The 15,315-nt window shown below is 38.2% G+C and overlaps 1 pseudogene; it reads left to right on the top strand.

Annotated features, from left to right (window-relative positions):
- The first annotated feature begins 5,774 nt into the window (after positions 1–5,774).
- LOC149182625 (serine/threonine-protein kinase STY13-like) lies at positions 5,775–14,537 on the top strand (annotated as a pseudogene).
- The last annotated feature ends 778 nt before the right edge of the window (positions 14,538–15,315 follow it).

Genomic DNA, 15,315 nt, shown 5'->3' with positions numbered 1-15,315 from the left:
CTTTTAAAAGAAAGCTATGATTTACTCGATCAAAGGCATTTGCTAAATCAAGTTTAATCACCATACCTTGTTCTTTTCGAAGAAGACTTGAATGAATTGCCTCTTGAACAAGGGTGAAGTTGTCCACGATCTGCCTTCCTTGGATGAAGCCTCCTTGATTCTCCGGAATTATTTTGGGAAGAATGAGCTTCAATCTATTTGCAATTACCTTGGTGATTAACTTGTACCCAGTATTGCATAAGGAAATCAGACGGAATCTGCTGAAGTTGTTGGCGCCTTTTTCCTTGGGAATGAGGGCTAAGAAAGCAGAGTTTGTGCTGCCTCCTATTTTCTGAGTATTTTGAGACTTTTGAACCATTTTGAGAAGATCCTTTTCAACAATCGGCCAACAAGCTTGGAGAAACCTGGCAGAGAAGCCATCCAGCCTCGAGGCCTTATCTAGATCCATATCAAAAAGGGCCTTTTTAACTTCATCTTTAGTGACTTTGGCCTCAAGGATCTCGTTCATACGAGGAGAAATTGCAGAGGGAATAATGTCTAACAGATCTAAGTATTGGTGCGGATCCTTATCTTCACTAAACAAGTTTTGAAAGTGAGAAAAGGCTGCTTTCTTAATGCATTCAAAATCCCTATGAGTTTCGATATCCTCCTTAATCTCAGAAATAGTGTTGAAGCATTTCCTGGCGTGGGTTTGTTTGTGGAAAAAAGCAGTGTTCCTGTCCCCTGCTTTGAGCCAGAGATTTCAAGATTTTAATCTCCAGTATTCTTCTTCAGCTAAGTAGGCCTTATGAAAGCACTGTTGCAGATGAGCCTCTTGATCTAACAACTCCTCTGTGACTATAGCGTTCTCAATTCTAGATTGATGAGAGACAATAGAGGCTTTAATGGCTTTTCTTTCGGTATCAGGGTTGGGCAGGGTTTTGACCCATCGTTTTAGAACTCCTTTTACCCTTCTAAGCTTTTCCTCCCAGATAAAGAAAGGAGATGCTTTGACAGGCAGACTCCAACATTCCTTGACTGTTTGCATGAAGTCTGGCTCCTTGATCCAGAGGGGACTAAATCTAAAGGGAATAGGACCCAGATCAAGATGGGCTAGGAGCTCTAGCTTTAAGGGCTTATGGTCTGAGATGCTGCTAGCAAGAATGTGCAATCTGGGTTCTAAACCTAGTAATAGATAGGAGCTTTGAATGAAAAATCTATCTAATCTAGTAGCAATATGGCCAGGGCCCACTCTTTTGTTAGACCAAGAGTACTTACCGGAAGAGGGTTTGATATCTAGCAAGTCCCAATCCTGCATAAGATCCTCCGCCCATTCCCTTGCCGGATCTCGGACTGCACTGCCTCCCCTTTTTTCAGACGAGTGAAGAGTGAGATTGAGGTCTCCAGCAATAATTATATTTTCCAGGTTTACCAAGTCTGCTTGGTGCCTTATAGAGTCCCAACAATCCTTTTTTCCCCTACATTGACTGGAGAGTATACATTGAAAAGGCAAAAGATTTCCTTAATATCCAGATTCTGCATTTTTCAGCAGCAACCAGTGAATATTCCTACCCTCAAAGATGACTGCAAATTTGCTGGTGTTCCATAGAGTACCAATCCCTCTCGAGGCGCCCCGGGCAAAGATTGCTCTTGCTTCACTTTTAAACCAAAGTTTCTTGCTTGCTTGCAGGAAGACTATGTCTTCCAGCTTAGTCTCCTCGACGAGAAGTATGCCTGGAGTTTCTATTCTTATTAAGCTTCTCATGGCTTCTTACTTAACTTTACTCCCCATACCTCTACAATTCCAAGAGATGACCTTCATTATTTATGTTTTTGGTGGGCTCCCTTGGAGCCTTGGGTCTGATTTTTCAACATCCTAGGCTTTGAAGCTAGCAGTTTTTCCAGAGTTGGTTGGCTGCCCTGTAGCTTGTCTTTGTAAGTCTCCTGCTCTCTTTTTTCCTTGTCAGATTTATGGCCTCTTGTAGATCTTCTTACCGAGGTTTGGGACTCTCCTATTTCTCCTTCCTCCTCTGACTCGTCCGTTTCCTGTTCTTCTTCCTCATCTTCTAAAGTCATACCTTTGGGATCTGCAGCACTTGTTCCTTTAGAGGAGGCTGTGGGGGTGCCTTTGCTTGGAGAAACTGGTTTTTGGTTCTCGAACTCCTGACTAGCTTCTGTCTCCTTTTGGACCACGACCTCCTGGGTGTCCTCTGGTTGCGAGCTAAGAGAAACGAACTTGTTTTCTAAAGCAGGCTTGGGCGAGATCTACTCAGCAAAGGCCTGGAGAGGTCCTTTGCCATTAGGGCCTCCCAGCTTCTGTGTCTTGAGATAAGGTTTGGAATGCTTGACTTGATTCCAACTGTCCTCCTTCCCCTGCACAGCCTCGTTGTTGGTCGGGCGGCCTCTGGTGAAGTGACCATAAACATGGCATTTCCGGCATTTGAAGGGTAGCTGCTCATAGTCCAATTTCTGCAAGTGCGACCAGCTTCCGACATTTATTTTGATGGCCTCTGGTAGCCCCACCTCCAGATCTACTTCTACATAGATCCTGGTGCAGTCATATTGGTCCTTATTGTTCGCTCGGTCTATAAATTTCCCCAGGGCATTTCCAATGTGCCTCAAAGAGTCCCAATTCCAACAATGCACTGGGAGATTTGGAAGTCTAACCCACACCGGGACTGCTTTGGGCACATCTACTGCCGGATCGAAGTCCGAAGTCCATTGATTCAGATACAAACTTTGAGGGCCCATGAAGTATGGGCCGTTTTGGAAGATCAAATCTTTGTCGTCCTTTGATGTGAATTCGAAGAGGAATTATCCTCTCCCCAGAAAGTAAGAGGTAACGCTTTCTTTGATCAACGGCGCCCAGTTTCTGTTGACCCAGCTCTCAGTGGTTTTTGGGGACGGCAATAGCCCAGTGAACTGGCCGATGAGAGCCCGTTCGGCCAAAGACAATGCAACTTGGATCGGGGTTTCTGGAGGAAGGGAGATCACAAGAATATCATCCAGCTTTTTTACAAATTTCGCAGCTTCATAATTCTTCTTCTTTGGGAGCCTTGCCAAGAGCCGATTGAAGGCCTCAGAAGGCGAGAGCGGCGGTGGAGAAGGTAGAGACGCCTAGGGAGTGCCCAGCACCTCCATGGTCGCCAGCCCTAGGGAACGGACCTGTCAAAAGCTAGCAGGCAGCAGTGTGTTCCTCCATGAACCAGTTCGACCGCAGTATGAAGGAGAGCCCTAGGTGGACACGCCCACAGGGATCAGGGCGGAAGAGAGCGGGCGCGCTCACTATCTGCAGAACGTGCGAGATGCGGATCTCAAGGGTTTGCAGAGCCGATCAAAAAATTCTAGATCATTCCCTATATGTTGCAGAAGCAGTTGCTTAGCAATATAAATATATAGATCTCATATAATGTAATGTCTCTATGGCTTTCAAATTTTCGGGTTCTCTGTATCCCAAGCAGAGTTCACTCAAAGATTCTTGTGTGGTTCGCTCACTCTCAAAATTGGCTTTCATGCATTATACTATCTATGATAGTCACATTCACAAAAATTATCCAAAAAAATTATCTAGAGTTTGTGCATATCCTTCCAGAAATTAATCATTACCTTTGGATGAAGCAATATTCATACAGTTAATGCATTGGTCACTTAATGGGCTATAGAATGGTGGTCATTTACTTGGATTTGTAGCTTCCTAATAAGATGTATAAATAATCTCATAAGGGTAAGAGGGATTGTTAAACGACTTACATGCATTTATTATGTGAGGAGTGTTCCTCGCTCGACAAGCTTTGAGAAAAAACTTATTTAAAACTTTAGTGCAATTTGTATATCACTAACTAAATGCATGAAGAAGGGAATTTTTTAGTGTACATCAATAACAGTAAAGTCTAATCTGTTCCAAGACAGGTGGGTGTACCTTGTTTCACTATCATCCATTACGATATCAAACTATTAGTGGCAGCCCAATCTTTTTTTTCACAGGGTGGGAAAATCTATCATAACTTAGTTGTCAAACCAATAGTGAGGACAATGCGAATGAAGGCTGACTCATCATCATTATTAAAGAAAACCACGCCAACTGGATAACCCATTGGTGGTCCGTAAGGGGGCAGGGTTCTGTTAACTTGTTTCCTTACGTCCGAGGAAGACGAGCTCTTAACCAAGCATAAGAATTTTTAGGGCATACTCCAACCTAATCATTCACAAAGATTTTGTTAAATATAATATATTTTATTAATTTCATAAATATATAATATTTGTTACAATCATATATAATATTGTGTTTAATAAAGTGGGTGGATTATTTTGTAATTTAAGGCAAATTAGGATTGACGAAAAGCACTTTGAATTTTCTTCTCTACAAATTAGTACTCTTTACATAAACTTGCTATATGTGTGATGTTTAGATTAGATTCTCGTAAATCTTACAAAATGGCTACCAATAGGCTTCATGCTCTCTCTTAGATTCCAATGTAAGAGGATACATATAAAAATTTAAAATCAATATTTTGCACGGTTTGATCATGCATGTAATTTATATTTGCATTGTTGAAACAATTAGATCTCTAAAATTATGTTTTGCACATTTTGATAAAGTGTGTCAACAAGATACTTGATGTAAGATTAACTTTTGAATTTTATTTTTCAAATATTGTAGTACTCATTTCATCTCAAAATCCAATTACTTTTTGCATAAAAGACGTGTACTAAGCAACAACACTATATATTACACTTGTTTTAATAATGCTTTTTTTCCAATTATATTTCAAATAAAAATTTATATATTAAAATTTCAAATTTTTTATTATTTTATTTTAAATTTAACAAAAATAAAAAATCAATTTATATTTATAAATTAATTCATATTAATTAAATTAAATTAAGATTATAAATTAATCGAAATTTGATATATGATAAAAATTTCAAATATTTTATTATTAAATTGGTTTTTGATTAATAAAATTTGATTAAAATTCCCCGGATGCGGGTGTCTAGCAAGCTGGGACAAGTGATGGGACAGGAGTGGGGCGAGGTGAGATGACACCTGCCTGCCCTGTACCACATGGATAATCAACCGATGCAGATTAAACCTTGGCATTCGGGGATCACAGAGCGCATTTGTTTCACTTCAGGCGGCTTTGATCCACACAGCCTGTTCGCCGATTTCCTTACCGCCTTCGCACGCTCTGGACTGAGTGATGCCTCGACTCTATTCAATGCAGCAGTTATGATGGGTTCCATACGAGGCAGGATGGAGTATGATAAATACAGGTTCAGTTATGGGAATGTTCTGGAGTTTCTGGGGCTTCGCTGGTCTGGTTATAGTCTGTCTTGGTCTGTTGCCCTGTGGGTCTAGTTCTACTCAGGAAATCCTGAGAAGCCACCCCCGTCTCTTCCCCGGTGTCCTCGGGAGGTCTCCTGCCGTCGTTCGGATGCTATTTTAATTAGCCTAAGCTCGGTGGCGGTGGATGAGCGGTCCTGCTTTTAATAGAGTTGTTGTGGTTTTTTTTATGCCTCGTCTTCACCATAGGATGAGGAGCCATAGGGGAACTCCTCGGCATGCACCCTCCAGCACGACCTCCACTTCTCCATCCCTCTCCAGCGAACTTACTGCTGGCCATTACCCCCGCACTCGCAGTGGGAGAAGACGCGTCCATCTCCCCAGCCACTACCCTCGAGACTCCTCATTGTCTCCCTCTTTCGGCTCTGCGATATTCTCATTCAATTGCACTCAGAATCGTCCAAGGATAACGGCTCATGTCTCAGTGATCTTTCATGAAGAATCCCAGGCGATGGGCGAGTCCAGTGCCCAACAAGAGGGCCCGGTCTCTGTCTTTGTGCAAAATCCTCTCACTTTGCAGGTTCCAGAGATCCCAATACACTTTGCCTCGGACGTGGTGATGGAAATGATGGTTCCTGGTCCATCTGATGTTGCTGCTCCTCGCGCCAGGGATGAATCTGAAGCGGCTCGTGCTAGGGAACTTCCTGAGTTCGGTTGGTGCAGAATTGTGGAAGAGCGTCCAGATGTATAGATCTCTCTCTATTGCTTCTGTCACTTGTAATGCGGCCCATAATAGCGGGCATTTTTTGGTTCATGCGGATAAATGGATTCACACCTGCAAGATATGGTTCAATCTGCACGTTTCTTTGAATTTTTGCAAGCACAGTAAGAAGGTCGATACTTGCTCCCTTGCGTGGGATTTGAATTCTAGTTCTCAGCTAAGCTCTCTGTCATGGACAATGTCTCTGTTTTTCACTGCCGCTCCTACAGGGCAGTTGTTTTTTACGGCGGTCTAGATGTAATTTTACCCCTTTCATGTTAATAGAGTAATTTTATTTAGAAAAAAAAAAATTGATTAAAATTATAAATTAATGAAATTTTATTATTTTTATTTTATAATGAAACATGGAAAATTCATTGTAAAATTATACTTCTCTTTATATATTTTAAAAATTAATTAAACTATACATTGGTTTTATAATAAAATATTTTTTTAACTTCATGATAAAATAATTCATATGTTTGAATAGTCAACTTTCACTATATGTTTTTTAAATATAAAAATTGTATTTAAGATCTTTAAAAAATATTAATTATGATATATTCTAAATAAGTTTCATAATAATATTCATTTGCCTCTCATTTCATTTAACATAGCAGGGATAAAAGTGACTTTGCATAATAATCTATGTAGAAAAATATGCTAAAAAATTGCTATAAATATAAATAATTTTTTTACATAATAGTAGTATTATTTTTATCCTAATTAGGATAACTTTTGATATCAATTACTTTTTGCATTAAAAAACATATAGTAGACAACAACTCTACATAATATACTTGTTATTTTTTATAAATTTAATAATAAAAACAAAATTCTAAAATAATAAATTTAATTAAATTGACTTGTATTTTTATTACTTTTTAAAATAAACATATATTATTATTATTATTTGCTTAACATTTCACTACAATATCCCATATAATGGGCCTGGAGTATGCCCTAAAACTGCTTCTGCTTGGCTAAGAGCTCGTCTTCCTCGGACGTAAGGAAACAGGTTAACGGCCCAAGACCCAGAGGCATCTGGCAGGAGTGATAGCCTGCTCCCTTACGGACCACCAGCGGGTTATTTCAGGTGGCGTGGTTTTCCTTGATAACAGTGATGTGTTAAACTAACATTCGCGGATAGCAGCCAGAGATGGCTGTCCTCACTGTTGGTTTGACAAACTGAGTTTGATAGGTTTTTCCACCTTTTGAAGAAAAAAAAAAAAAAAATATCCCATATAATATATTGTTACAATGTCTATTTCATATTAAACATAAAAATTATATAAATTAATCAAAATTCAATTCTCAACATTTTTTTTGGTAAGTCAACATTTTTTCATTATATCATAAGAATATTACATCGTGGGGAGTTCTAAAAGAGTGCAAAATTGGCCTCACTCTGACCGGATTTGTTGACATTCAGATACAAACAAAACAAAAGAGAGAAACTTTACAAAACAAGACCTCATTACATCCATAGCCCCCATGAGCAAAATTTACCCAAAAATTTACCCAAAAAGTATAAACAACTAGTAATCATTCGAGCAACTATGGAGGAGGAGTGGGGTCAACCTTTGCTACTTGGGCAACATTTTCTAGAGGATGAAAGACTTTGTGGATGTGAGATTCCACGCAAGCCATGTGAGTCTCAAAGTTATCCGTGTAGACCTGAAGACGCCTTTGGTTCCTTCGCAGAGCAACCTGATGGTCTAAGATACGTCTCTGGTTCTAGCAGATGACTGAAAAGCGCCCAACCAACTCAATGTTGTCCTCATTCTGGACTTGAGATAGTTGTTCAATAGTGCGTTGGAGCAGATGGATTTGAGCTTCTCTAGAATCAAAAGGAGCAAGCAAGAAAATTCATTCGGCCAGGCGAGTCCCTAACAGGAGGGTCCAACTCTCTGTCCCCCTCATGCTTCTCTCATCCTTGATTTCCTCCTCCCCTTTATGATCATCCTCATTGCCACTACATTTGCAGTGACCGTCATCCCTCTTTCCACGTTGCCAGTGTGGTCTTGCCGGAGTTCATCCCTACGGTCGCCCCACCTCTCTTCAGTCTACTTATCGTGCCACCAAAAGGAAAAGTCTTTCTAAGGCTTATAACAGAGCTGACTTATGTGATGCCCGCGACCAGATTGAAAATACAGCACACTTTCTCCTTTGCATCAAGGTTTTGACTTTCGGGTTTGGCCCTGACTTCACTAGCCTCCAGCGAAAGGATTCTCGGGGTTGCCAACTTTTGCCTATGAGGAAGATGAGAGAGTTTGTTACTTTTCCCTACCAGAGTAGGGCCAAGGAACTCCGTGTGGCTGGAAATACTCCTATCCACACAAAAAATGTTAAGAGACACCTGAAAATAAACAAACGAGTAGTGAGTTACCAAAGTGGGAGCCTGTGTCAAGTTGAGAGATGCTTCAGTGACCTCATCATTACCTTTGTGCCTCCACCCCACACCACCTTGCTCCCAATGTCTGCCTTTTTCCACTCCAGGATCCCAAGACAAATGACTGCAACGGAGGCTGAGAAATACAACTAGTCAGCGAGTGAGAAGGGTCACCTTCCCAGGCTTATCTTGCCACCATCATAGGGATAAAGAGCCGAGGAAATTAGCCTCAGTCCCAAACCTGTTTCTCCAAGAAAATAGACTCATATCTTTGCAGAGAATAATACCCATCACTTCAGTTACTCATCTTAATACCCTCAGGCCTGCATCGAGAAACTTTCGCAGGAAATCTCCCAAGGCACATTTAATCCTGATCATGTTGAGCAAATGCCCCATGTGAAGGAGGAACACCACCTATCCCTTCATCATTCTTAGAAAGCACCCCATCCGAGTCAATTCTCAACATTATTAATATCAAATTCAAATTCAAATTCTCTCTTTGGACATCCCTAAAATTAAAAAACCAAAAAATTAATTACCCTCGCCCTTAGATCCCAAACACCACCACTGATATATTTCTTGAAATCCTATGATCATCACACCCTTCTATATTTTCCAAATACTATTTCATCTCACTAAAGACAAATATAAAGGATCATTTACATATTTCTTTGACATCCTTGTCTTAGCCTCTCCGCACCATTACAAAACCATTATTGCATGTGCAATAAAAAAAATTAAATCAATTTACAAAGATCTTTCCCATTGTTCAATATTCCATTCCCCAATCCTTTAGTTCACCTCGACCGATATCATCAATACCTTGAACTTTGCTCCCCTGTGCACCACTAAAAATGAATTATGCCCTTATCAAACTCAATCCAATCTCATTTTCAACATCCAATTCTCGTGTCCCATCGCTAATTTAAAATGACCAGACTACATAATATATGGTTAAAGTATAACTATTAGAAAACTTCAATGTGTCATCTTTCTTCATTATTTTGCATACTGGGATTTAAGAGAGAACATTCTAGTGTCTCCTTTGTCTCTTTAACTTTTCTTGTATATTCTTTTTAAGTCTTAATGATATATCTATATACAAAATCTAGTCCATATTCATATGTAGGACTTGATTATGGTCATTATCTCTTCATCATTGTTAAATGGAAAGGTGGAACCTACTATAGTATCCCATTACTTGAGGAAGTGGGTAATCAAGCTATAAACTTTTTCCTTTTCGATATAACCATTGATCTCAATGACTGAGCTGTCAATTTTGAACACAACCTATTTGCAATTTAAACATCTACTCCTTCAAGATCACCATCGATTTCACAAATTGGAAGATTTATGAAAAATTTTAAGTTAAGCTAACCAGTTCAACGGGCTCAAAAGATGACAAACCACCACCAACAAAAATTTTGTTGTACACATTTCACTTAAAAAAATAAAACCACGTGACCTCTTTATTTTTGAGTTGGTGAAGCTCAGGGTAAACAAACTTAATTCCAAGCTTATTAGCCACCCATGTACTCATCATGGCTCGGGAATTCTACTCCATCTCCTCATGATAAATCAACCATCATGATCTTGATAACCCAAGGCGCTCTCCTAATCACCCTCTCTTAAAAAACTCATTCTGGCTCTAATTTGGGTCTGGATTAGTGCTAAGTACAATGTCCCTCCTTGTCTCTCTTTATTGGAAAGGAGTGTGTTTTCAGAACAACAAGTAGGTAGAAGTATTTGAGATGTGATTTGAATCACAAGCATGTCTTTCTTATGGAAACAATGTTGTTGAGCAACTTTTTAATGAGGTAGATACTTTGTTTAACATATTTGGGCCCTAGTTGTTTAGATTTCTACCAAAAATGCCATTTTTAGTAATGGTGTAGATACTATACAAGTTGGATCCAAAGAAGAAATGCTAAATCTCATTGCTTATGTAGGGTGGGGCATCTTGGGTGATATTTACTTGGCTCTTAGATGTGATAATCTTGATGTACATGTATATTGATTTACAATGTAGTATACATTTTCAACCAAAACAAAGTTGTTCCAATCAACTTGAAAGGGAAGTCGAAGAGTAAAAGCCCATTTTGACCTCCACATAGCCTTAAAGAGAGGGAAGGCCTTACTCATGCAAAACATTTACTCAAGAAATTATTACATGTATTAGCATAAAGACCATTGTATGAACAATGTGCTTTATCAATCCTTTTAACCAAGTGTATAAGATATTTGTGTGTCGTCCTTGATTTCATACACAGTAATTATAATATTCAAGCATAACAAGTTAGACATTTCATTATATAGGAAACATGTACTTGTGGATCATAAACAAGCACAAAACACAAAACAATCTATTTGGAATATGATATTATCAAGCATTCTGTGAAATTACTCATGATAAAAACAATTTGGAAAAAACAAATGAAGCTCGAGGCAACTTGGGAATACATAGTACCTAATTTTTTGAAGATTTATAAAGAAACCATTAGATTGCAAACAATTAGAAAACTTAAATATACCATTAGATTGAAAACAATTAGAAAACTTGGCAACATGAGTAACATTACAACCATGCCCACAAGAATGAATGCTAAAAATTTCCCACCCAAAATCTAGCACCCCTCTGAAATCTCCCATGAGACCATGGTTAAAGCATTGGTTTCAACCATTGCAAATCTACTATCATACATCACGGGGCCACAAAAAACAAGGAAATATACCTTGGGTAACCTTATAACTGTTTGGGAATTTATGGAACAACCAAGACTAAAAATTAAGACAAACACCATCTCTCTTAGGATTGTCTTTGACGAGGCCTTTTCATAGAATTAAATGAGGCCTTTGTCATTTCCATCTGAGAGCTCAAAGTTGACGATAACACTTCATTGTGATGACTAAAATCAAATTCGTTATAAGTGTGGCTATAGAAATAATTTGATATTGAGGTTTTCAGTGTGTTACAAATATAAATCAATTATGTCATATAGAAATTGATTTCATCGCCTTCCAAAAGAATCTTTTCAGGTCTATTTATAGACATTCACCCTATATCGGAGAGCCTCAACTACTTAGGCGATATGCTTTGTATCACCAGGAAATCAACTTTTTGGAGCGATAGATTCTCCCTGTACCTCTAGATAATCAACTTATTCAGCAATAAATTGTATTGCTGGGAAATCAAATTTTTGGAATGGTACATTCTCCCTATATCTCTAGAGAATCAACTTATTCAGCAATACATTGTATTGTTGGGAAATCAACTTTTTGGAATGGTACATTCTCCCTATATCACCAGAGAGAAGTGATATACATCTGCCTGGTATTATTCACTTTTTAGAGTGATAAGAACGCAATCCTTATTTCAATACATATTTTGACTTTGAATTCACTCTCATCAATTGGATTCTAAAATATTTATGAAATCTACAATTGAGTTAAGTTGAAATTATAAAAAATATAAACTTTGAAAAATCATTATATAAGTAATCTTGATCCCAAAAGTAATAAAGGTGGTCATCACTTAATATATACTACCCTCAAGATTAATAGGATGCGATGCCTCACATCACAATAATCTTCTCTGATTTGCACACACCTGCTCAATGATATTGTTGTCAACGTGGATCATTAAGAAAGAATCTAAAGGAGTGAAACTCAAACTATTAAGATTCCTAAATTAATCAATGAGTATTCACTTGAGAAAATAATATTGAACAAGCTCATAGATGAAAAGAATTGGCATCACATCTCTCGAAGGACATATACGAACCATGTTTGTTATAAACTATGAGCAAATGAAGTTGGGTAAGCTATATCCAAAACACTACATTGCGTTGAAGTTGGAAGAAAAAAATGCACATAGTTATAAGGCATGACATTAATTATCAAAATAATATAACATTACACATACACAATAACTTAGATATTTGGACAAAGTTTTCAATATATCCAAGTTTACTTATCACCCAACGATACCCATGCAGAGAACCGTGGGTTTTCTTAACCCTAGGAGATCACCAAAGCTAGGTTTGGTTAGAGATAGCCAACAATTTTTGGATTAGACATGTCTTTGTATTGCAAAAATAGACAATGTCTATGCTTGTTTCAATTGATATGCAAATAAACCTTGTGGGTATAGTGTATCTCTTTGAATTTTGATGGTAGTAGCGTGTTCTTTTTAAGGTTGGGTTTGATAGATTGAAATATTTTTAACTAAAGGTAATCAATTTGTGCATGGGGGTCTTCTGATAAAAAAAGAAAAAAGAAAAAAAAATTGGGGATGGGGGTAAATAAATTATCTGAGAATGATAGAAGGAGAACATTATAGAATAGTGGAATATGATTTCACTTAATGGTTTTATCATAGGCTTGGAGAAGAGCATGTCTGTGGAGAGTATGGGAAGCTTGCAGAGAAGTAATGGAGGTGGGTCTATGTCTATGTCCATTATGGACAACAGTGTTGGCTCAAACAATTCGAGAACAATGATATTGATGCATCCCGATTTGAGAATCCACAATGTTCCATTGATCGGAAAAGCTTCGACATTTTTGACTCTATTTCTCTCATTTCTTAGCAACGAAACCTTCAACATCAATTCTCACAGGATTCAACATGAGCCTCTGAAACATGTCTCATTGCAGATCTGTCTCCAATTTCCTCGAACTCTATCTGGTTCATTGTGACATTCTATGAAATTTGAATGGGAAGAGGGAATAATAAGTTCACCTCGATGAACCTCAACGACATTTATGGGAGTAAAGAGCCAAATCCCAATCCTGTTACCCTGACAACAAATGGAAACAATCCCTCAGGGTATATGCTCCTTCTCTCATGACAAAAGCAATGATCCCTTGTAGCCAAACACGACGAAGACAAAACCATTTCCGCCCCCTCACCATTGAAAAAGGAGAGCGTGGATAATCCATGGGAAATCAACCCATTTGTTGTTTCTAAGGACAGTCATGAGAATGAGAAGAAGGCAGAGGAGCACGCGCATGCAAATAATACAAAATCCAAACATGAAACATTTGCTTGGTCCAAAACTGACTTTCATTCCAACGATCTTATCACCCCTCAACTTGGTGCTGCAAAGAATGAGGGTGAATTACGAGGTATCACGACTAGTATTCCTCCCCGCAGATTGTTGCCACTTCAGGAGGCTCAGAATTGGGATGACGACGAGTGATCTTGGAGACTACCACTACACCAACATAATAGAGAGAGGAATTTTGGAGATGGTCAGCATAATAACATGAATAATTATTATTCTGGTGGGAACATGAACTTGAATTTGAATCATGATTATCCTGCCCAAGGAGACAAGAAGGACATAATAGACAATAATAATGGTGACAGGCATACAAGGGAACAATGTTATGGATATGCAATGAAGCAAAATTCAGATCCATAGCCCATCGTGTGGCCCATAACAACATAACCACTCATACCATTGGAGAAGATGGCCTTGCACATGCGCTTATGGATGATAGGTGCCATACTGATGGCCTTGAGGAATATGATGAGTGTACCATTGACTTAAGAAAACTCAACACGGGTCCTCCTTTTGCACATGGGGCATTTGGTAAAATTTATAAAGGTACTTATAGTTGTGAGGAGGTTGCAGTGAAGATCCTTGAGAGACCGGAGGATAATACAGAGAAAGTCCAAATCTTGGAGCAACAATTCACATAGGAAGTCTAGGATGCTCGCCACTCTGAGGCATGAGAATGTGGTGAGATTCATATGAGGTTGTAAGAAACCTATGGTTTGGTGTATTGGAGTATTCTAAGGGGGGTTTTGTGAGGTAGTCTAAGGCAAAGAGACAGAATTTCCCAGGGCCTTTAAAATTAGTAGGAAACAGAACTGCCCAGTGCCTTTAAAATTAACAGTGAAGCACGCATTGGATGTGGCAAGGGGCATGGAGTATCTGCAGAGTATTGGGTTTATTTACAGGGATATGAAGTTTGATAATCTGCTCATATCTACAGACAAGTCTATCAAGATAGTGAATTTTGGGGTTAATAGAATTGAATTGCAGACATAGGGCATGACTCTAGAAACTAGGACGTACCACTGGGAGGGTTTATATGTTTTTTTTAGTGGTTTTTAAAAATAATTTTGAGGTGTTTGGGTTGTAGTGGAAAGTAGGTTGCCCAAATCATTTACAAATTGTATGGAAAATTCATCGAATTTCATACTGCTATCAAATTTATGCACACTTAAGGGCAATATGATTGCATCATGCTACTATGTTATATCCGTGCACTTGTCGTTTTGATCGAATGGTCAATTTGATGGTACGATGTAGTATGCATAATATTTACTCATAGATTTTGAATGGTTATATTGAGATGATAAAGTGGCATATGATCTTTCGCTTCTGCAAGTTCGAAATACTACAAACAATAACGTGCAAACTATTGCCTTCCACATTCCCCCACTCCTCCTATCGGTGTTGCTTTGCACCTCTCGGTACATTTGCTAGTAGATATTTTATTAAATATGAATTTGATTTTTTCCACATAGAAATTCTAGCATCTATTATTTGTCTGTCATTGAATTAAGATGAGTATAAATTTAAAGTTAAATAAATAGTTTGTTACAATAATTAGCTTTTTAAGGCATTATTTATTTTATTTATATCATATATATACATTATTTAATATAAAGATACTAGATATTGTATTTTCTCCTCCTTATTTGGTCCCATAAGCTAAAGATGGAATAAAATGTGCACAAACACATTTCAATAAACTCTTAACTTTTGTAACAAATAATAATGTTGGGGCTAATGTTTCATCCAAAATTATCTATGCACCTATCTCTATTTTGCTCCAAGGTTATTTAGTCCATTAATTACTTCTATTACTTTCTTCGTATTCAAATAT

Source organism: Pinus tabuliformis, chromosome 3_2 (genome assembly GCF_031772625.1).
Source record: "Pinus tabuliformis cultivar Carrire ecotype Pingquan chromosome 3_2, CPIR1, whole genome shotgun sequence".
NCBI lineage: Eukaryota > Viridiplantae > Streptophyta > Pinopsida > Pinales > Pinaceae > Pinus > Pinus tabuliformis.
This window is presented reverse-complemented; position numbering and strand designations above follow the sequence as displayed.